This window comes from Callorhinus ursinus, unplaced genomic scaffold (genome assembly GCF_003265705.2).
Source record: "Callorhinus ursinus isolate GAN/ISIS: 27379988/994484 unplaced genomic scaffold, GSC_fseal_2.0 scaffold4, whole genome shotgun sequence".
In the NCBI taxonomy this organism is placed as follows: Eukaryota; Metazoa; Chordata; class Mammalia; order Carnivora; family Otariidae; genus Callorhinus; species Callorhinus ursinus.
Genome location: NW_027397066.1, coordinates 73,813,210 through 73,837,467, shown reverse-complemented (window position 1 = coordinate 73,837,467; position 24,258 = coordinate 73,813,210). Strand labels below are relative to the sequence as shown.

At 34.0% G+C, this 24,258-nt stretch overlaps 1 protein-coding gene across 4 annotated transcripts in view; it reads right to left on the bottom strand.

Moving 5' to 3' along the window:
• The window catches only part of CCSER1 (coiled-coil serine rich protein 1), a 722,113-nt gene that overhangs the window by 240,047 nt on the left and 457,808 nt on the right, over nucleotides 1–24,258 (bottom strand). The gene's annotated exons all lie outside the window — the stretch shown is intronic.

The window sequence follows — 24,258 nt, the reverse complement described above, 5'->3', positions numbered from 1 at the left end:
TAAAAATATTTTATTTGGGAGCATTTAGATATTCCAAGTAGTTTTTTAAAATCTGTGTTGAAGAAGAATAATTTAAAAACCCTTAAAATTAAGTCTTTGAATATCAACATGTCAAACAACTGAATATCTTTTTTGGTAGTCAAAATAATTTGAGGGTAATGGAGAATGAAATAAAGTGAACCAAGTTTTTCCATAACTGGGGAGGCAGAATGTTAGTAATGAAAAAGGCTAAGAATATCATATTGAAGCATACTTTCTTAGAGTATCTTGCTGTGTATTCTGAAAAAGTTTACTCTTCCATGCCTTTGATTTTCATGAATTTAAGGTATATTATTTTAAAAAATGTTTAAGGTTGTCAGATAATATAAAATTAAAAATGCTTCTGGATCAGTGTTTAATCCTATCTTTATATGTCATTTAAATTCCATATAAATGTCTACATACATGTTTATTGAAGCTATATTTTGGTAACTATCAAGTTTTAAAGATATTCTTAATACTGCCGAAACTAGGACCCAGAAAAACTCTAAACTAAACACTATGAAGAAACAGCCTACATCATTAGGAACAATCTAAGAACACAGTGGATTTTCTCAGAAAAATCTAAGAACAAATCAGATCAGAATTTTCTAGATCTGGTCATACTCATCCTTAGAGTTTCACAAATGTACTCCAAATACTAGAAAAAGAGAGAAATGTTTTGTCTACATAAGATGGACAAGAAAAAAACAAAGGTTGGAAAATAGAATGCTTTTGTTTTAAAGTGAAAGAAAAGAGAAAAAACTCCAAAGTTCTTTTTCACTATGCATCAAAAGCCATGAAAACACTAGAGTGTTATTGTCATACCACAAAGCACACCACAAAATGTGCTATAGAAATTTCGTCATAAAATGCATCTTTCACCTCATCAAACCAGGACTCTTTAGTTAAAAAGCAGCTGATATGAGAATCCTATTATAAAACTTTATTATGATTAACTATCCATAACTAAGATAAGCAGAGAATCATTGTACTCTTTATTGAATCTGCTAGATCTGACATGAGAAACACAAAACTAAAATTCATATAGCTATATTGTCACAAATCACCAGGCAAGAGATCAAACACACTTTTTCCCCCCATAGAGTTATTAACACCATCTATAGGCATAGAACAGAATGTAAAAAATCTTATTTTAAAATATAAGCAATTGCCAGAATAATGTAAGTTTAAATGCCCAAACTTATCATTTGATAAGATTTCATTATTAAATACTACTTTCTTTACTGAAATTAACTGAAATTTCTGAAGACAAAAATCAATCTCAATTTTATCTTCCTCCTCTCCATGTGCACCCAACCAGTAGAACTCTATGATATAGCCAGCCGGTCCTGCATCCCTTCTAAATGTTTTTTTCTGGCAAGAGCACCATACTTAATCTTATACTTCCTAGTATTGTGTGGCAATAGATTCCCAAAGAAGTTTAAAAGTTGCATGTGACCCCTTCACTTACAGAGATGTGACTAATATATTTCAGGGAACTGAGACAGGTTCAGACATGTAATAATGGATAAATAAGTGGTCTTTGAATAAATGAATAAATGAATGGAAAAACTGTCTGGGAAGCTATCTTGTATTAAAGAAAAGATATGTAAGCAGCAGATTTTTAAAAATTCACAATGCTGGGGCGCCGGGGTGGCTCAGTTGGTTAAGCAACTGCCTTCGGCTCAGGTCATGATCCTGGAGTCCCGGTCGAGTCCCGCATAAGGCTCCCTGCTCGGCAAGGAGTCTGCTTCTCCCTCTGACCCTCTTCCCTCTCATGCTCTCTATCTCTCATTCTCTCTCTCTCAAATAAATAAATAAAATCTTTAAAAAAAATTTAAAAATAAAAAAATAATAAATAAAAAATAAATAAATAAAAAATAAAAATTCACAATACTATGCAAATGAATATTCATGAATTTTTAGAAATGTAGCAATACAGGAAGGAAGGAAGGAATGCACATTTAGAATGGAAAACACAAATATGTTAAGTTAAAATATGTTTAATATTTTTATATTCAAAATATGTTAAAAATATAAGAAAAATCTAAAATAACCAAAAATGTAAGAATTAGAATATAGCACATAAAATGATTTAAACTATAAAAAACAAGTATTTAAATATTTCAAGTAAATTCAAGTAATAAGGATTCCCATGTTATAATATAGCTTATGAAAAATTAATAAGCACAAGTTATTTCACTGGATAAACTACTCTCCGTATTAGCCCTTGCAAAATAATTATTGTTAAGTAGAGTATCTCAAGGAATTAATATAATCTTCAATTTTATACCATAACATAAATTTAATAGACCCCACATCTTCCATGATTCAAACTAATTTTTTTGAAAAATTACATATTTTCAAATAAATATAAAATTATACCACCCTATACATTTTAAAATAAGGAAAAAATTATTTGTGGAAAATGAAGCATCAAGATGCCTCAAGTTATATAAAATACAAATTAGATACTGTGGTGTCTACATTTACTGGAAACTCAAAATTTACATAAAAAATAAAGTATTCCAAAATATTATTCAAGTTTATAAATTGATATCCTGTTGTGTTAAAAAATTAATACAAATAACTGACTGAGAGAGGTGTCTATCACAATTTTAATTTAATTCTTTTTTTGTTTCTTTAACACTTATGTTTGTTTTATTAAAAATACTTTGCTGGTTTGCCTTTCTATGATAAAAACAATAAATTCACATTAAAAGTAAAAATAACATCAGCATAGAGATGTATAAAGGAAAAGTCAACTATCTCCCTCTAAGCACCCAATTCCTTCTTAGGCAACCTATCGTAACAGTTTGATGCACAGCCTTCCTCATACGCCCACGCTTTTACAAACATAAAAATATATACAACCATATAAAGATATGCAAACATATCAAAATAGACTTTTTATAAAAAATTGTATATTGCATGACTTTGCAACTTGCTTTTAAGAGGAAATAATCTATTTTCAATATTTTTTTAAAAGCATGCAAAAAACCTTGCATACTTTTGATAACTGGAAATGTAAAGCAGGATAATTTATTTTTAGAAATATGAACTTGTATTCCCAAAGAAATCTATTTTATAAAAACAAGTAGGTTGTTTAATAAGAAATACGGCAGCTAAAAGACTTATACTGCATGCGAAGATCACTAATTCTCTACCTTAGAAGTCATAACACACATTTTCATTGAAAAAGTACTGAAGCTCATAGATGTGTTCTTTCAGTACTATTTCTACCATCATATGAAAAATTCTTATGAAGGATACTACAAAACCAGTGAGTCCTGATTCAAGTATTAACATGTGGCTACACTATTTTAATACAGAAGTTATCCTGAAACATGAAAACTTTATTTCTAAATATTTTGAATTTGGTTTATTGGATTTGTTTGGTTAAGAAGTAAATTTACTTATAAACAAATTTTTTAATTTCATTTATAAATTATTTCTAAAGGAAGAACATTTTGTATAATAACTTTGAAAATAACTGTGGAGGCACTTGGGTGGCTCAGTCAGTTAAACACCTGACTCATTTCAGTTCAGGTCATGATCTCAGGGTCCTGAGATGGAGCCCCCCTTTAGGCTCCTCACTAGCATGGAGTCTGCTTGTTTCTCTCCCTACCCCTGCTTGGTGTGCTCTCTCTCACTCTCTCAAACAAATAAAATCTTAAAAAAAAAAAAAAAAAGAAAAGAACTGTGAAATTTTACTCAATAAATACGAATAAATTATCATGCTGAAGTTTCATAGGTACTGGCAGAAGACTTGAGACTCCTGAGCCAGACACACAGGGACTTTATTACTCAGGATACAGCAGGTAGCTTGAACTTAATGTTTCATCAGCTCCCTTATCTACCCTGCCCCCAATTCCCACTGGGGACTATGAGAGGCAACCTGGTGGGTGTGGCACACACACTGTGTCACAGCTAAAGAATCCCAAGCTTAGGAGACTTACGATCTTTTAAAGGTGCTGCCAGCAAACTATCCAAACTTTGTCCTAGAGAGAGACATTATCTCTTATTTTCCTCTGTGGGTTTCTCACTGAGTAGAACACATTAAGGTCAATTAGTGTAATGGTTTGTATGAGTGTTGGTTTTGCTGCTGGTTTAATAATAATTATACAAAGTTAAGTATTTTAATATTCGATCTATGTACATTTAAATGTCAATAAAAATCTTAAAGGAATAAAATTCAAAATGAATCTGGTATACCTATCTTGTAAAATCTAGAAATTGGTATTCAATTTTATAGGAATCAACCAGAACTTAATAACTACCTGTGGCATCTCCTCAGTTAAAATTAAAAAAAAGATTTAAGACAATGAAATTGTTTCCCTTCTCTTTGAAATATATGTATACTCTCTTTATACACTGAAGAATGTTCAGTCAGTCCTTCTATTCAGTTGTGCTAGGTGCTCTGGGAAATACAAAGGAAACAAATACGTGGTCTTTAGCTGCACTGATCTTACCAACAACTAAATTATAGTGCAGGGTTGTGGATGATTAAATACAGGTAAGAGGCAATAAGAACATCATGGAAGGTTTATTAAGAGGTGAAATTTAAGGTTAAGAATTTGTACAGGAAAAGTAAGGAAAGAAGGGCATGCCAAGCCTTAGGGAATAAAATGTGCCAGTCTGCACTATGAAATCAGCATGGCATATCTAGAGAATAATGAAAAGGGCACGTTGACTAGAGCAGAGCCGAGACATTAACTGGGAGATAAGGCTGCATAGCTAGATTATATAGAGCCTAGATAAAGGATGAGTTGGACTTTATTTTCTATGAATAGGTGATTGCTGGAATTTTCTGAAGAAAAATAGCATGATAAAATAGAAAAGACTGTATTAGAGAAGAGAAAGGGGAATGATAGTTATTCTCTCTTTTTTTTACAATGCAATAAATATTACTTTTCTCACATATTATTTAAATCTTTATTCTACTGATGAGGAAACAAATCTGGAGACATTAAATAACTTCCCCAAAGGCAACTAATATGCAAATGTCAGAAATGGTATTCTCTCCAAAGTCTGTGTGACTTAATAGCTTACGCTTCTAAGCACTTTGTTTCTAAGCACTTTGCAATACTGCTTCTTGGGTCTGAGACTACTGTAACATTTCATACATTTAAGGCAATGCATATTTGCACTAAAGCACTGGCTATAAAAATGAACAGTAAATGATGAGGTTAAAAAAAAAAAGGATTTTAGAGAAAGAAAAGGAACTTAGCCAGTGTTTAGGCTAAGAAAAAACTCTGTGTCAAAGTGGGGCCCCATTTTAGCTTTGGTATATTAGGAAAATGGTGGTGGAAATCACACAGAGATATTTGGGGAAAAGGGATACTAATACTAAGAAGTACCATTCATGACCATGCTGAGTGTGAAGAGGGAGTAACATATGTAAAGAAGAGAAATCAGCAGGTGAAGAGACTGGCCCAGACAGACAGTGCTTTCTTTCAATTCACCAATTATCTCCCCTCCATTTACTTCAAAATCAGGGTGTTTTGTTTTGTTTTGTTTCAAGCATGACTTATTTCTAATCATAACCTACCTTTTCTCATCCTAATCTTCACCCAAAATTTCTAGAAGCCTGGAATTCAGTTTATCCTTCATTATCTTAACATGTTCTTTCTTTCTTTTTTTTAATCAAAGACTGCATTTTTTTCAATAAGATTTTATTAGTTAGTTTGTTTAATAGAGAGATTGTAAGCACACAAGCAGGGGGAGGGACAAGCAGACTCTGTCCTGAGCGTGGGGCTCGACATGGGGCTCGATCTCACCACCCTGAGATCATGACCTGAACATAAATCAAGAGTCAGACGCTTAACCAACTGAGCCACGAGGTGCTCCTCAAGGACTTCATTTTCAATCTAGTCCAACAAACTCTTTATTCTCCTTACTTGTGTAAGACATTTGACTATGACAACCCTTTCCTTTTTTGTTTAGGAATATTCTCCTCTTTTCCCCGTTCTTTTGATCCTTGATTTTCACCAAATCTATATGTTTTTTGAGGGAGGGGAGGAGATGCAGTATAAGATAGTTATTAAAAGCATGAATTGTGAAGCTAAGAGTGCCTCGGCTATTTAAATTCCTAGCTTCAAAATACCTAACAAAGCTCAGTTTCCTTACCTATGAAATAGAGATGATAAGAACACTGTTATCATACAGCTGTTAGGAAGACTAAATGGGATAGTATTTAGAAATGATTACAACAATGCCCGGCACACTGTAAGCACTATACAAATATTAGTTTTTTTAAATTTTTTTAATAATTCTGCTTCTTTGCATACCTTACCTTTGTTTTCTTCAGACCCACTTGATTTTACTCTTCTCTTAACTTTCCCTAATCTTGCCCACTTCACAAATCACAGAGTGATAATGAATTATATCAACATTTAAGCATACCCAAGCAAATAAATTCACACACATGTAACATTGAGCACGGTCTTTTATTCTAGCCTCCTCCGTATTGATGACTTACTCATAAGTCATATGAATGAGCCACTTGAACAAGCAACACTACCTCAAATCCAACATAAACCAAATCAAGCTCATGATATTGTCTCCAGAACTAGAATTTTGAACTTCCTCCTTAGTATTGGGCTACCCCATTTTTTCCACATCTCAGAACAATCTTCTATGTGTGCTTCCTCCTCAAACCCCATGAAAAATCAGTTATTATTCCCTTCATTTCAATTTTGATACAGCTTTGAGTTCCCTCTCTTTGCTAAGTACCTATTAACATGCTTTACTCCACACTCTTATTACCTCACACCTGGGTCAGTCTAAGCTGAGCTTCATTCCCCCCAGCAATCTTTAATTTACTCCAGTAAATCCTGCAAATTGGCACCAGATTAATTTCTGAACAGAACTGCTTTCACAAAATGCTTCTGCACACAAAAAAATTAGCATAAAATTAAACTCTTGGCCATTTTAACAGTGAAACCACACAGAGAGCATTGCCCCTTTCTTATTACCAGTAGAAAGCTGGCTTCTTACCACAAGCACAGATGAATGTATAAAAACAGGCAGCTGGTTTCTACCTTTTTTTTTTAATATGTATTTTATTTATTTATTTGACAGAGAGACACAGCCAGAGAGGGAACACAAGCAGGGAGAGTGGGAGAGGGAGAAGCAGGTTTCCCATGGAGCAGGAAGCCTGATGCGGGGCTTGATCCCAGGACCCTGGGACCATGACCCAAGCCGAAGGCAGACGCCTAACGACTGAGCCACCCAGGGACCCCTGGTTTCTGCTTTTTGATCAATACTGTAAGTCTGTGTCACTTTCTTGGTGGTCCTCTATGTACCAGTATAAAAGACCAAGTCCTCAGGTTCCCTGTATAAAAACCAAGCTTTTGGCTTGGTTCCTTCTGTTTGGGTTGTTGACTTGTACATTAGTTTTCTAGAACTGCTATAACAAAATGGTAGTTTAAATTTATTTTCTCATAGTCCGGACGCCAGAAGTCCAACATTAAGGTGTTGAGAAGTTCAGTTTTTGCTGAGACCTCTGTCCTTGGCTTTCAAATGACCATTTTCCCTATGTATTTTTATACGGTTTTCTCTCTGGGCTGGTCTATGCCCCAATTTCCTCCATGTGGGTGAACCTCTTAGAATAAAAAGACACCAGTCATATTGGATTAAGGCCCCATCCTTATGACCTTATCTAACTCCTTTAAGGTCCTATCTACAAATATAGTCACATTGGAGGTTAGGGCTTCGATATACGAATTTGGGGAGATCTATCTCTTGTACTATGCCCCACACAAATAGAAACTTCAGGCTTTAAACTTGACTTTATTTTCTGAATATAAGAACTTTGTATTTCTCTGGATTTTCCTTTTTTATCTTCCTATGCTTCATCCTACAATCAATGTTACTTTTAAAGAAATGTTTTGCATACATTTGGGACTTATCAATACTATTTTTTCTAATTATTAAAAATGGATCCCATTTTTCACAATGATTTATCATTACTGAATATTCACTACACTTCATTTATATTACTTACCTTTTACACACCATATTTCTATGACAATTTGTGTTTCAACATTTTTAAATTTTCAGGGCAGAGTGTAAAGAGCATCTCTAAGAAGTTCGAAATAATAACAGTTGCTAAATTGATCAATATAGCTCTTTGGTGTCTATAAGGTTTTGTTAAAAATGATCAACCTGGGGGTACCTGGTTGGCTCAGTCAGTAGAGCATGTGACTCTTGATCTGAAGGTTGAGTTTGAGCCCCATGTTGGGTATAGACATTACTTAAAGATAAAATTTTAAAAGAAAAGAGGGGGGCCTGGGTGGCTTGGTCGGTTAAGCATGTGACTCTTGGTTTTGGCTCAGGTCATTATCTCAGGATCATGAGATTGAGCCCTGCATTGAGCTCCATATTTAGTGGGGAGTCTGCTTGAGATTCTCTCCCTCTTCCTCTGCCCCCCTCTGCTCTCTCTATCTAAAATAAATAAATCATTAAAAAAAAGAAAGAAAGATCAACCTGGTCATATTTATCTACCTGAGGGGGATTAAAAAAAAATACAGATGATAAAAAAACTACTCCTTTTTGTATTTTTAAAGACTGTATTTATTTATTTGACAGAGAGACAATGAGAGAGGGAACACAAGCAGGGGGAGCAGCAGAGGGAGAGGGAGAAGCAGGCTCCCCGCTGAGCAGGGAGCCCAATGTGGGGCTCGATCCCAGGACCCTGGGATCATGATCTGAGCCGAAGGCAGATGCTTAACGACTGAGCCACCCAGGTGCCCCGACAAATAGGAGTAGAGTCACTATATTTGTCCATGTTTCACTCTCAGTAATTACACAGAAAAAAAAAATGCCATAGTGCTTGTGGTAGGTATTCAACTTGACTCACTCTGTACATAGTTAGTAAAAGCCTCATGGAAGTTTATAATCAGGAAAATAACTAACTGCAATAAACAGCGACAGAAATGGTGGGATTTTTTTTTTTAAGATTTTATTTATTTATTTATTTATTTGAGAGAGAGAGAGAATGAGAGATAGAGAGCACGAGAGGGAAGAGGGTCACAGGGAGAAGCAGATTCCCTGCTGAGCAGGGAACCCGATGCGGGACTCGATCCCGGGACTCCAGGATCATGACCTGAGCCGAAGGCAGTCGCTTAACCAACTGAGCCACCCAGGCGCCCAGAAATGGTGGGATTTTTTTGAGACAAATAATTATCATTATAATAAGAGAAGGTAAGTTCTTTAAATTAAAGCTAAAGAGTTGCTTATTATCCCATGAACAGGAATTCAGTCTGTGGGGGAAGCATGATGAGCCGAGAGGCCATGGATATCAGAAACACCAATGGAAAAATACCACGGAAAAATACCATTTCTTCTGGGCTGTAATTAAAAATGAAAGGATGGGGGCGCCTGGGTGGCTCAGTCGTTAAGCATCTGCCTTCAGCTCAGGTCATGATCCCAGGGTCCTGGGATCAAGCCCCGCACTGGGCTCCCTGCTCTGTGGGAAGCCTGCTTCTCCCTCTCCCACTCCCCCTGCTTGTGTTCCCTCTCTTGCTGTGTCTCTCTCTGTCAAATAAATAAAATCTTTAAAAAATAAAAATGAAAGGATGTATGTGGTGGGGTGAAGGAGGAGGTGGAGAGTACTAGGAAATTATAAGTCCTGTGTGAAGAGTTGTTTTATGAGATTTAAGTGGAGCCCAGGTTACTTCTGCTCTGTTCGGCTACACAAACCCAAAATTCCCTTAAAATAGTTTAAAAAAATAATAATGTAATGCCCTAGTGCTAATACAAAAGAGGTGGGTAATCTATTCCTTGTTTTCCTACCAAAAGGGGGAAAGATCAGTGCACAAGAAACAAAGATGAAATTTAAAGCCAAAAAAGAGGCAGGAATAGTAAATTAAGAGAATCTAGTCAAGAAAAGCAGGTAAGAAATGACAATAAGACCAAGAAATGACTCAGAAGTGAAGACTGTGAATGTAGATAATACGCCCCGGTGTGCCTTTTAGGAGCATCCATTATTTTTTTGCAAGGTTGTATGACTAATAGAGTCAAATCTAATCTGACAGGAAGGAAGTAAATAGATGACAACTATATATTTAGGGTATTTGCTTTTGGGACCTATTTTTAAGAGCCTTTTCCATCCTGCCTCCCAACCCCAACACATTCAAATACATGCATTCAACAACCCCCAACACACATAGACACTGTGCATATGTACACACATGTACCAACCCCCCTTATACACCCTCCCACACACACATCCTTGGAATCCTGGTATCTTTTCCATTCCCTAATATCGCCAATATTCTCAAATCCACACTTTAATTGTGGACTATCTTTCAACAATAAATTCTTATATTTGCTGTATGCACAAAAAGTTAGGTTTTATCTACGGGATTTTTGCTCCCAAAATCAATGCCAGCAGTTTCTTGGCCTGTGGGCTATAGAGTTATATGCATCCCCAGCAATATTAAGTGCTTTTTTGACCACTATTCATTACCAAATTATTTCCTTTTCTGAATGTTTCTTGAAGGAAAAAAAATATATATTTAGGGCTTTTGTAGGTACTAAGCAATTTGCCAGTAAGATGAATAGTCCTGGATGTCAACTTAGTACAGAGAAATGTCCAAAAGAAACAATTCAAGAATACTTACAGGTTGCAATTTTTTCTCCAGTGGCAGTTAAATTTGACAAAGCCCCAGCCAAGGAAATTTCTGGAGTTCTTAATTTTTTTCCCCCAAAACAGGTAGTAAATGAGGAAGCTTTATAATACTAGAAAATCAGCCTTAGGTATCAAAACAGCCTTTGGTTTGAAAAGCAACAGAGGTGTATTGGGACACAGAACTTTCAGCAGATACTGAATTAGCCCATGCCTTATCTATAACCATGAGTCCAAATCATGCTAGATATTCAAAGAGTTAAATGAAACAAAAAAAATGCTGACTGCAAACTTTTTGAAAAGTCCTAACTAAGAAATAAATATCATAATATAATTCAGGTAACAGTGCATTAGAATTAAATTTCATCTTACATTACATAATTAAATGTCTTCAATCATATGTGGTAAATCTAGACACAGTGCCACCTTGAGGGAAAGCAGAATTGTTTGGAGAAGATGAAGGTGGAATTGTTTGTTTGCTGAAACAGAAGCTAAGAATATCACTTCTGTAACAGAATTTCTTGGAAGAAAATCATTTAAAAACAGACATATTTCAGCAAGCATTTATAAATATTTCTCAAAAACAAAATTTTTGAAAAAAAATTTGAGATTTTTGAAAGACTTTAGAATAAAAAATAGGTACTATATTTGGACATATTATTTATTCATTGACATCTGCTCAAAATTTACTATAAAGTTGTGCAATTTGATCAGAGATTTAGAAAGGTGAACAAGTAGTATTTAGGATACTGTTTGCCACAAAAATGGGGCTCAGGGATTGTACTTCAACTCTGGAGCATGCAAGAAATAGAAATACCAAACTCAAAGGCCAGTTCTAGAAGAAATAAGGATCATGAACGTGCTATCAAGCTGGGAATCAAAACCCAATCTGGTTAACAAGTTTGGAATTAGTACTAGAAGAGGGAGAGAAGGGAACTAACATTTATTTAGACCTCTCCCTTGCCAGACACAATTTAAATTTAAGCTTCGTAATAAAATTTATAATAATTTTTACCCTCTTCTTATATGTGAGGAAACCAAATGCTCCTCAAAACAACTGAATAAAATGGAATAAAATAATATTGTTAAATTATTATAAATCTAAGACTTGAATTCAAGGTGTGCTCAATGGCAAATCCATGATCTTTATTTCACTAGTGGTCCTCAGATTGTGTAATGCTAATAAAATGGAAACTAACACATATTGAGAATTTGCTATGTGTCCTATACTGTTCCATGCATTTGAAGCATATTAATTCACATAATATTCTCAAAAACCTAAGCAATATGTTAATATTATCTCCAGGGTTTAACTTGCCTAGAAACATTCAGTTAGGGGCACCTGGCTGGCTCTCGGTTAAGCGTATGCCTTTGGCTCAGGTCATGATCCCAGGGTCCTGGGATGGAGTCCTGCATGGGGCTCCTCACTCAGCAGGGAGCCTGCTTCTCCCTCTGCCTGCCGCTCTCCTTGCTTGTGCGCTCGCTTGCACTCTCTCTTTCTCTTTCTGACAAATAAATAAATAAAATCTTAAAAAAGGAAGAAGAAAAGAAAAGAAACATTCAGCTAAGTAAGTACAGAGATGGGACTTAGACTATATATCCTGGGTCCTAAAACCAATGCTCTTAACTACACACAATGCCTCCTCCTTTCTTTCTGAAGTAGTATAAAACGACAGGCTCAGGACAAAACCCAAACCTGGCCTTCTGCCTATTTTTGTAAATAAGGTTATAGGACTCCAGCTATGCTCATTTGTTTATGTTATATGGCTGCTTTCTTACGACTTATAACTTGGTTGAATTGCAAATTATACTTTATGGCCAGGACTTTACAGAAAAAAAGTTAGCTGACCTCTAATGAAGACCATAGATAACAAAACATTTGTATATTTTTGAGGGAAGTGAATCAAATCTTTCTTAATAATTCATTATTCTTTTAAATTCATCATCTCTTATTTACAGAGCTGTCTAATCAAAGAGAACAAGACAAATGGATCTCCTTGTTTTCACGCCTATTTGTCAAAAAGATAATTTGAGTCTTTTTGATTTTATTAATAGCTACTCTTCTAAAACACAACAAAAAGCAATCAATTTAAAACTCTAATATATGAAGTAGTAAACATCTGCACATTAGTAAATTTGCTAAAATAAAGGCAATAGTTTCTCAGGTTTTTATTTTCATTGAGGTTAAAATGAAATACTTAAGGAATAACTGCCCTCTAAGTGAGTCACTAGATGCTAAAATACTTCTGCTCATCTGTAAAACTTTAAGGTTGATATTCCTTCTAAGCAATTGCATTATGTTACCTAAATGTGTGTGCAACACCATCTTTTATGTATTCAGTGATTAAAAATAGGCATTTTCACTGTAATTAAATATGCCTCTGTTTCTGATTTTCAAACAAAAACAAAACACAATTTCAGTAAAAATGTGTCTCAGAGGAACACAATTGCAGGCTTTCCACAGTACCATTTGCTTAAGTGGCTCTCTGCTCACTCTCTCCTTCCCCCCCCCCACCCCCTCAAGAAGTGCTGAACACTCAAGAGTATCCCCTGGAGATTCTGCAGGGTGCCATCTGCTGAGTATCTGCTATGTTGCAGCCTGAAATTCTTGATGCCGGATTTAGCCCATCAAATTACACAAGAGTATGTGAGTTGTATTGCAACTGAGACATTAATGCTGGATTCATGAAGAAAAAAGAAAGTTAGACATGCATAGCAAAACCATGTTAGTGGTTATTTGATTAATTACTGAATATGATTATAACACAACCACAGTGTTCAGGTATAATGAGGGTGGCATTTGTTGTTAAAATTGTGGGTTGCAGTCTTTTGGGGTTTTGTTTGTTTTTAAATTTTTTTTCAAAGATTTTATTTATTTATTTGAGAGAGAGAGAATGAGAGATAGAGAGCACGAGAGGGAAGAGGGTCAGAGGGAGAAGCAGACTCCCTGCTGAGCAGGAAGCCCAATATGGGACTCGATCCCGGGACTCCAGGATCATGACCTGAGCCGAAGGCAGTCGCTTAACCAACTGAGCCACCCAGGCGCCCCTGTTTGTTTTTAAATAAGCAATAAAACAGTACACATGACTAACAGATAATATAAGTACACATACCAGGAGAGAATTCCCTGGCTGATAGGCATAGGTTTTCTGACCTACGGATCCCACTCCATTTTTAAGCTGACATCAAGTAAATTTCACAAGATACACTGATCACAAAGAAGTAGCCAACCAATGATGTAATGTATGGTGATTAACATAACATAAAAAGAAAAAGAAGCAGCCCACCTATTTCTGCAATTTTAACAGGCAGAGAGATATATATTTAGCTAAATAGTGTTGTAGGGGATGGGAGCCATTTAGGGTATGAATAATTTGGAAAGGCTGAGTTTTTTTAATGCAACATTAAACACATATAAGAAAATATTATGTGTTTATAATGATTTCCAAAGAAACACATAAGGAAATGTACTGCTAATATAATAAATGATACCTATAAAGTCCTTTGTCATCCTCTCCCTAATTGTACATGTTTATCCCTCTCCCACTCACTAACTCCACATAGGTGATCTTATCTTGAATATTATGCTTAACATACCCCTACTTCTTTTTGTGACTTTAGTATATATTAGTATATTAGTATATATTATATATGTACATATACACACATGAGTATAGTACATATATATGTATTCTTTAATAATATTTCACTTTGCATATTTTTGAACTCCATATTCTGTATGAATTTATCTGTGATTTGGTTTTTGTGTTCAAAATACTCTTTGTGCGACATAATAATACATGAACATAAAACATTCTACTACATGAATATATTATACCCAGAGGGAGAGTAATGTGGTACAAGTGCTTTGGAAAAAACGATATTACAGAGTAATTTTGAACATTCACTTTACTTAGTAATTCCATTTCTGGAAGAGAGCAGATTTTCACAGAGAGACTAGCATCTTGCCCAAAGTCACACAAGAGAACTGATATTAAAATCTGAGAAGTCTATTCCCGTACAGACTAGTATACTGTGATCACTATCTACATGGCCTCTGAGTAAAATAACCTTAAGTAATATATACAACAGTTTTTAAAAGAAAAATAATACCTCAATATGGAGGGTACTCACGTAAAATAAAATGAACTTTGTTTTGAATTGTTTATTGTTCACAAAAATGAATTGTTTATCATTCTTAGTAGTCTAATAAAATTTATAATATCCTTCCAAAACTAAACATGTCTTACTTTAAAATATATATAATTTAATAATATATATAATTATATATATAATTATATATCTATATCTGTGTGTGTATATATATATATATAGAGAGAGAGAGAGAGAGATTTTCAAGGGGGTAGAGGGAGAGAGAATCTTAAGCAGGCTCCATGCCCAGCATGGAGACCAACCCGGGCTTCCATCTCACAACCCTGAGATCATGACCTGAGCCAAAATCAAAAGTTGGATGCTCAACCAACTGAGCTACCCACGTGTTCCATTTTAAAATATATTTTAAAATTATTTCAGGACATGTATTAGTCAAAGACCAATGCCTTGTAAATAAATGAGCCAATAATTTAATAATGGAGAACCAGGTGGAAATGGTTATTATTTCTATTCTAGGCTGTTGTTTTATAAATGAATACTCTGAATAGGTCATTTTACATACTGAAATTCTTAATGTTTAGGTAATATATGTTTGGAATTCATGGATTTCCAGAATCCATTGATTGTTCATCTTTTCTTTTCTTGTCATACTTACTTCTCAGCACCATTCCTCAGGTTGGCATTCTTGAAGCCATGTTTTCTCTTGTCTTCTTGACATTACACTCTTAGTATTCTTTCCATCTTATTGGACACTCTTTTTCTTGATTTTTCTAATCATTAAATATTGGAGCATCCTGCTCTGGTTTTAGGTACAAGTTCTCTCTTCCATAGCTTTAAGTAGAATTTACATAATCTTGAATATTCAATCTATATATGCCTAGCCTGAATCTTTCCGGGTTTGTAAACATATTAATTTGGATTTCTACTTGATACATGTCCTTTTATGTCTACATAAACACCTCAACCTTAACCTGGCCAAAACAGAACTCTTGTTTCCTTCCTGTTTCACACAGGTTACTCCTCTTTCCAGTCTGAGGAAGTGGCAAGAACGGGCCCATTACTCAAATTAAAACCGTCAGCTATCCTTGCTTTTCTCTTTCTATCACTACCCAATCCTAATTCATAACAATTATTGTTGGTATTGCTTTCAAAACACATCACACATCTTTTCCCTTCTCACTGCCTCAACTGCTACCACCAGGGTCTGTTACCATCATTTCTTACTTGTAAAATCCTTTCTTATATATTGACTGAAAGTAGGAAATTCAATTGGCATGTAGTAGCTCTACAGCCAAAGAATATCAGTTCAAATGCACCACCTCAACTGAAAGCCCAGAAAACCATAAATGACAATAATACTTCTACCTTTAGTTTCAATTAGTATAACCTTTATTAACGACAATTAATATTAAATTATTATTCAATAATACAACACTTTGTTACTAAAGAACATTTACTAGTATATTTCCAAGTGTTTAAGAAATCTCTCATATTTGTCACCTGGTTTGACATAGTCACTGATAATCATACAAACAAAATAATTACAGTAGTTCCTGTTCATGGATACTTTCCCCACACTCTCACTGAGATGACCTGTTTATATACATTTTATTGTTTAATTGTCCAAATAATCCTATGGATAGTTAGTAAAGTTACATGTGATGAAATAGAGATTCAAAAACCTTAATCAACTTGTAGCAGCTATTAAGTGGCAGAAGTGAGAATCACCCCTAGATCTTGATGATTTCAAACACCGGTGATTTTTACCAATCTAATATACTTCCTCCAGTGGGATTTTGTTAATGAAATGGGGCTGGGAATTAGGAAATAATTTTTCTCTTCCTTCTCTAATCTCTCCTAGAGGACTGTTGAAAGTTAAGGTTACTTAAATAACAGAAGAGCCATGGAACTATACTTTTTTTCCCCTTCATATCTATTTTCCAGATCAGGTTTTAAAGCCTCATAAAAAGCCAGGCCTAGGCCTCATGTAAGCAGAACATTCTTATTCAGAACCTAACCATTCTCAGTGAATCTAAGTTATGCCATTATCTAAGCCAGAGATTTCTTCAAGGAGTATAGAGTGGATCCTTTGCTTTGTATGAATATTGTGTCATATTGCTTTTCTTTTTTAACTTACATTACTCTAAAATGAGAAGAAAATGAAGCTCTCACACAATTTGTAAGAACTGTGCTCTAACTTCATCTGCATGACAAATGGTCATACTTCATTTATAGGTCTTGCAAAGGAAGGGCAGGGATTCAACAAAATGGAAGCATTGACAATGGAGCTGTCAGTTATGTGATGAATTCCATGTGTTGCCACATCTAGTGTGTAATTTGACATAATTTGATAAAAATATAAGCCTATGCAACAACTGTACCAATCCAGATGTAAACAGTTTTTATTACTGTAGAAATTTATTAGATGTAGAGCTATTCTGAAAGACAGAAAGGTAGTGCTGAAGAATACCTAGTTCAGCCAGACAAACAGTATCCTGTTGAAGGTTTTAGGGTATGCCTCACAGATCCTCTCAACCAAATAATTAAAATGTTAAAAGCTTAAAGGGGTTGTCCATCAGCTACTTCAAGTTAAAGAAGGGCTTATTTTGAAGATATTTGTAGATGTGGCTTTTGTCTAATGGAACATCTAATGGAATAGATGAATCCCTAATAAGATTCACAAGAAATCCAAAAGTAATTTAAGAGAATTCTATTCATAGAAACACTCTCCAATTTACACTTAAGGGGACAGAAACAGTGCAAAATGAAAAGAGACCTCTGTAAATCAACATCTACAAGCACACATAAGAATGGGATAACTATTCAGAAGCAAACATGTGCTAACTTCATTAAAAAAAAGAAGAATGACTTGGAGGGTAGAACCAAGATTACAGAAGGCAAAAGTAAAAGCTATGAAGAATCATTCCCAGGCTTTAAGTCTGAAACAAGAAACTGCTAACCTATGCATTAGTTTATAGGTCTTTTAAGTGGAGAACTGAACTTGGGTTGCTATACTTAAGGCTTATCTACAACTTCCCATGCTTTACATAATGAGATTCTAATGCTGTAACAGAATGATACTTTAGGTGGCCTTGGGAGGAGTAAGTGTACTTTGCACTGTGAGGGATGCATCACTGGGGGACAAAAGTATATTATGGTAGCGTGGATAGCAAAGGCCACAATGTTTTTCAATACCTGATACCCAGACCTTTGTATAGTGCCCTCCCACACTAATAATGAGGCTAGTCTTTACTTCCAATAAATTTCACAAAAGTGATGATCTGTTACTTCTGAGACTGAGTTATAAAAGACATTGCTCATTTTGTATCATTCTCTTCATCTTGGATTGTACACTCTTGGGAAGCCATCTGCCATGTTGCCTACATGGTGAGAAACTGAGTCTCTGGCCACCAGCCGTGAAGAACCGAATCCTCTGAACGACAGCATATGGATGAGCTAGGAAGTGAATCCTCAAATACAGTCAAACTTCCATATGACTGCATCCATGGCTGACATTTTGAGTGCAACCTCCTGAGAGGCCTTCAGCCAGAACGGGTAGATAAGCTGCCCTCAAAGTCCTGACCGCAGAAACCATAAAATAACAAACATTTGTTGTCTTCATGTACTAGATAATTTTCTGTGGAGCACTACATAATTTTATTGCAAATTTTTATAATTTTTGTATCCCTGAGCCAGGATAAATTTGTGTTTTATTATTCTTACTAGGTTTATTATTAACTTTTTAATAGATTTCCTAGGGGTGTAAATATAAACAATCATGTCATCTACTGATAGAGGTAGTTTTACATTTTCTTTCTAATATTTAAGGTTTTTAATGCTTTTTCTGGCCTTATTTCTAGCTGGGACTTTAACACAATGCTCATTAAAAGTGGTGAGAGTGGACATCTTACCTTGCTAATATTAGGGAGAAGCTTCAGTTTCATACTATTGAAATATGATTATTAACTATAGGAATAAAAGTTCCCTTCTACTACTAGTGTGTTGAGAATTTTATTTTTACCCATAATTGGTGGGCAATGTTTTTCAAATGTGCTTTCCTCATGTATTAAAAAAATCACATACTTTTATTTCTTTTAGTTCATTAATATCATGAATTACATTGATTAGTTTTAGAATGTTAAACAAACCTTGTACTCCTGTAATAAAACCAACTGAGTCATTGTACATTTATATGTTGCCCAGTTTAGTTTAATAATTTTTAAAATACTTTCACATCTATATTTATACAGGGAATTTTTCTGTAATTATCTTTTACTTGTAAAGATCTTGCCAAATTTTTGTAATAGGTTTATGCTGGCCATATCTAACAGGCTGAGAAACATACTCTATTTCTCTATTTCCTGATTTTTTTTATTTGGCATAACATTAGTCTTAAGATTTTCTTAAATATTTGATAGAATTCAACATTGAAACTACTGGGCTTAAATTTTTTTAAATAATAAAATCTACTTCTTTAATAGAAATTGGACTAGGCAGACTTTTACCTTCTTCTTGTGTCACTTTGAAAAGTTAGATTTTTTTCCAAAGGATTTGTGCTTTTCATCTATATTGTTACATTTATTGTCATACTGTTGTTAATAGTACTCCCTTGTCTTCCTTTCAATGTCTTTAGGATTTGTACTGATTATTTCTGCCTTGATCCAATGATGACATTAGTAATTTGTGTTTCTTCTTCTTTTTTCTTCTTTTATTCTTCCTGTCTTTTTTTGTTAACTTCTCAAAAATAATTTGGGGTTCATAAATTTTCTATTTCTATTATCTCTTTTCAATTTTATTAATTTTGTTCTCCATGTTTCTTTCTATTCCTTCTTTTATGTTTAATTTTCCCTTCTTCTAGTTTCTTAAAGAAGAAAGTTAGATTATCAATTATAGCACTTTCTTCACTTAAGTATAAACTTTTAAAACTATAAACTTCTTCTAAGCATGGTTTTAACTGTATACCACAAATTTTGGATTATCATCTTATATTATCATCATCACCTCACTTGAAACACTTTGAAATTCCCCTCAAAGTTTTTAAATTGATCCATTAGGCATACAGTAATTTGTTGTTTAATTTCCAATACTTGATGTTTCTCTAGTTATTTTATCATTCCTGAGTCCTAATTTAATATCATTGTTCATATATATATATATTTGATGTCTACCTTTGAAATTTATTGAGACTTTTCTATGACCCACCATATACTCTGTCTTGGTGATGTTCCACATGGATTTGAAAAGATTGTATAATTCTATTATTAATTGCAATAATCTATAAATCTCAGTGGGGTTAAAGAAGTTGATAATGTTTAAATCTTCTGAAACTTTTCTGATTTTGTTTAGTTGTTTTACCAATTTTTGAGAGAACAGAGTTAAAATCAAGTATGATGTGAATTTGTCCATTTCTTCATTTAGTTCTGTCAGATTTTTGCACCATATATTTACAAGCTACATAAATAGGCCATCCACATGTATAATTATGATCTCCTGATAAACTGACTCTTTCATCGGTATGAAACACAGGCCTTTGAGTCTGGTAATACATCTTATATTTATATCTATCTGACAGTACAGCCATTCATTTTCTTGTATTTGCAGTTTTAACAGCACATCTTTTCTCAATTTTTACTTTAAACACACTATTGAGTAAGCACAAACAAACATAAAGCAGACAGCAGAAACTTGTGATTTTTGTTATTTTGAAAAGATAATATAAAGAGAAGTCTAATGATTAGACTGCTATCTACATTTACATGGGTAATTGCTTGTTTTTGGTAAATTTCCTTACTTTATGACTGTCCACTATTGCTTTTCTCCCATCTGTAATTGTCCATTGCTGGAGTTACTATCCTACATTCTTTTCATTTGCATTTGAGATGCACTGATAGAAAAGATGTCAGTTATAAAATCGTTGAAATCATTTTACTGAAATGTGCTTAAAAAAAAAAAACTCTAAAATGCCCATTGAATAATGATGAATGGTGAAGTTCAAAACACTCTGAATTTCATCATATATTTGTGATTTATATTTAAAATTAAAAAAATAAAAGAAATTTAAAAATACCTTTGAAAATTCTCCATTATTATTTTTGGAGATAATAAAATTCAATAGTTTGAACTATTAGGTTGTTGAGAAAAGAAAAAGGAAAATAGGTAAGAACTCTTCAGTCAATTACAAACCTAAATATTTATGGCTTTGTAAATTATATTGATTCTCAAATAAATGGTACTCTGATTTTCACTAATCTAGCTATATTGTGAGAACAGACTCATCTCACAACATTAACTTTTTTTAACATTTCTCTTCTTTCTTTCTTTCTTCCTTTCTTTTCTTTCTTTTTTCTTTTTCTTTTTCTTTTCTTTTTTTTAATGCCTTATGATTCAGGAAATTTGCTGGGTACATTCCCAGTTCTTGTTTGTTAAATATAAACTAAAAAGGCATGGGTGGTAGTAGGGGATTAAAAACAACCTTAGATAAATATTCTTAATAGCTGTTATCTTTCTAGAAACTGTACTACTCATTTCACCTGAAATCTTCTCAGTAGCCTTCTCAGTTAGTTACTACGGTATGAACAAACTTCATATGAGTGACAAAAGAGAACAGAACAAACTAAAAGGAAACAGAACAGAAACTTTCTCTGTAGATATTAAACATTCTCTTCTTAGAATTATGTGGAAAAAATAACAAAAAAGGAGGAAATAAAATGACACAGTTTTCTCCTTGCTACAGTCACTTTTATCACTAATGCTGAAGAATAAGGTGACAATAGAATTTCTAAGGGCCCAAAGCCAGTCTTTTTTTTTTTTTTTAATAAAGGAGTTAATGTTTGGGGTTGTTGGGAATATGTATGTGCATTTTAACAATAGCAACTGATCTTCAAAAAGGGCGAACAAAATTAAAAGTGTGAGATTCCACTCAAATTATCCACATTTAACCCAACTCAAAATTAAAATTTAAATTTAAGACATCAGCAGAACACCACTGGGAAAAATCTCAGGTAGGAGCATTTTTTAATATACTAAACTCTTTAATTCCTTTTTATTTTAAAAATAAAATAATTGGGATCTTCTACAGTTAAAAAATAATCTGTGTATAAAAGTGGGACTACTATGCATCATAAAAAAGTACCTGTAAAATGGGAGTAATTCTTCTATATTAAAAAGTTTTTGTTAATCTAAGATGAATAATTGGTATTAAACTCAAATTAAGTAATGAAATGTAAATTACCATTTGAAAATTCCTGGCTTAGAGAACATTTTTTTTTTAATTTATTTTAGTCATCTCTACACTCAACATGGGGCTCAAATTCCAACCCTGAGATCAAGAGTTGCATGTTCTACCTACTGAGCCAGCCAGGCAACCTGAGAATATTTAAATAAACAATTTTTCTTTAAAGGCATCTATTATAAAGACAACTAGAACAGCTGTCTATGCTAATCATATCATAATATTGTCTTTCTTGTTGTCAATAAAGAATAAGACCCTCCACTCTCTGAATGTGCTTAACAAACATGTAATTATTGCTCATCATACATCAGCTTTAAAAATCAATTCTCTTTGGGATGCCTGGGAGGCTCAGTTGGTTAAGCATCTGCCTTTGGCTCAGGTCATGATCCCAGGGTCCTGGGATCGACTCCTGCATGGGGCTCTCTGCTCAGTGGGAGTCTGCTACTCCCTTTCCTCCCCGCTCATTCTCTCTCTCCCTGTCTCTGTCTCTCTCTCTTTCTCAAATAAGTAAATAAAATCTTAAAAAAAAATCAATTCTTTTCAGTTTCTTCAAATATCCTTTAATGAATAAAAACAGATGGAAGTATAAAAACAATCTCAAAATATTCAGGACACTGACTCCATAGTGAATATCACTGAGTATTTTTTAAATTATAAAATTAAGCACCCTAAGAAAGACTTTGACACCTCCTGTCAGTTCTTCCTACTTCCGTTTTACTTGTTGATTTTTTAATTAAAACTCAAGACCAAGGGAGAGGCTGTAACTGAATAGTTGAACATTACAGACTTTGAGATTAATATCTTTTAATGTAACAGTTGTTATTAAGCTTGCTTTGTTCAAAGAGATTCAGGCTGCATGTTAAGCCAAAGGTCAGGGAGATTTGACAAGTGCAGCAAAACACTTACGTTGTCAGTATAGAAACCACATTAGTCATACATATAGTGTGCTCTTAAATATTTAACAGGCTTACCAAACATTAAAAGCCCTAATTTGTAGTGTTTGTCAATTCCTGTGGCATAATACTCCCATGTGGCTGATTTCAAGCTACCAAAATGATATGAACGAATCTAAAACTGGAAAATATACACAGTAGCCCTTATGTAGTATTTCCACATATAGATCCAATATTATAAATAGTTAATAGTAGAATATAGTAAAATAAATAGGAAATGGGTTTTGAGTATTGATTACCCGTCTAAAAATATAATGTGTTTCATTATAAGTGTATATAATTTAATTTTTATGCCTGTCCTTAACTGACAGCTCATAAAATTCTTGAAATTTTAACAGTGATCAAATATAAAAGCACTACTTCTGCACACCACTGTATAGATTCTAGACCCAAAACCACCCCAGCAATACAAACTGGTATGGAATCCAGATATCTCCCAGTTTTTACTTTAACGTCTGATAAGAACACATGACTGAATGCCCCCAATAGTCTATGGCATCATTTCTCTTAAATTCCCTTCTCTCTTCCTGATTCCATTCTGGCCTCTAGTAGGAGCTGCTAGCATTATTATTATTATTATTATTATTATTATTATTATTATCATCTAAGTGTTAGAAAAGCAAATTATTAGTGAGCATCTTTGTAAGGGAACCTTAATACTACTCATTCTAAATAGTTATATTTTTCTGTTCTCACATTATTTATTATCATTTCCTATCAATTAATACAAATCAATTGAACAATAGTGGGATGCAGTAAAAAGTCACTAACTTTGGAGTCAAATCTCAGGCTGCTGTCTTGAATTCACACCTAGCAGAAGAAAGTCATTTAAAATTTCTGACCTCTCACTTTATGTGTTTGAAATAATATTAATATGTATACTGTTTATAGAAATCCCCAAAGAAATCAGTTGTTATAATTATAAAAATAAATCCGCAGCATGCTTAAATCCTAAAGAATGGCTGATTACTGGGCATAAAGAGGATTAATCCATTATACACTCTCCTAACTAACTCACCACCTGAGCACAGACGGTAGGAGGGCTACTGTATTCAGTGGGCAAAATCAGTCAGACATTCAGATTAGATTTTACTAGACTGATTGTTACTGGGACAAAAATGAATACACTACTTTTATGGTATCATATAAATAAAGCCTCAATATCATTAAAGTGAAATCCATTTAGGGCAGCTGGGTGGCTCAGTCAGCTGAGCATCGGACTCTTGATTTTTGCTCAGGTTATGATATCAGGGTCCTGGGACTGAGTCCAGCTCTGGGCGTGTCACCTGCTTAGTATTCTCTCTCTC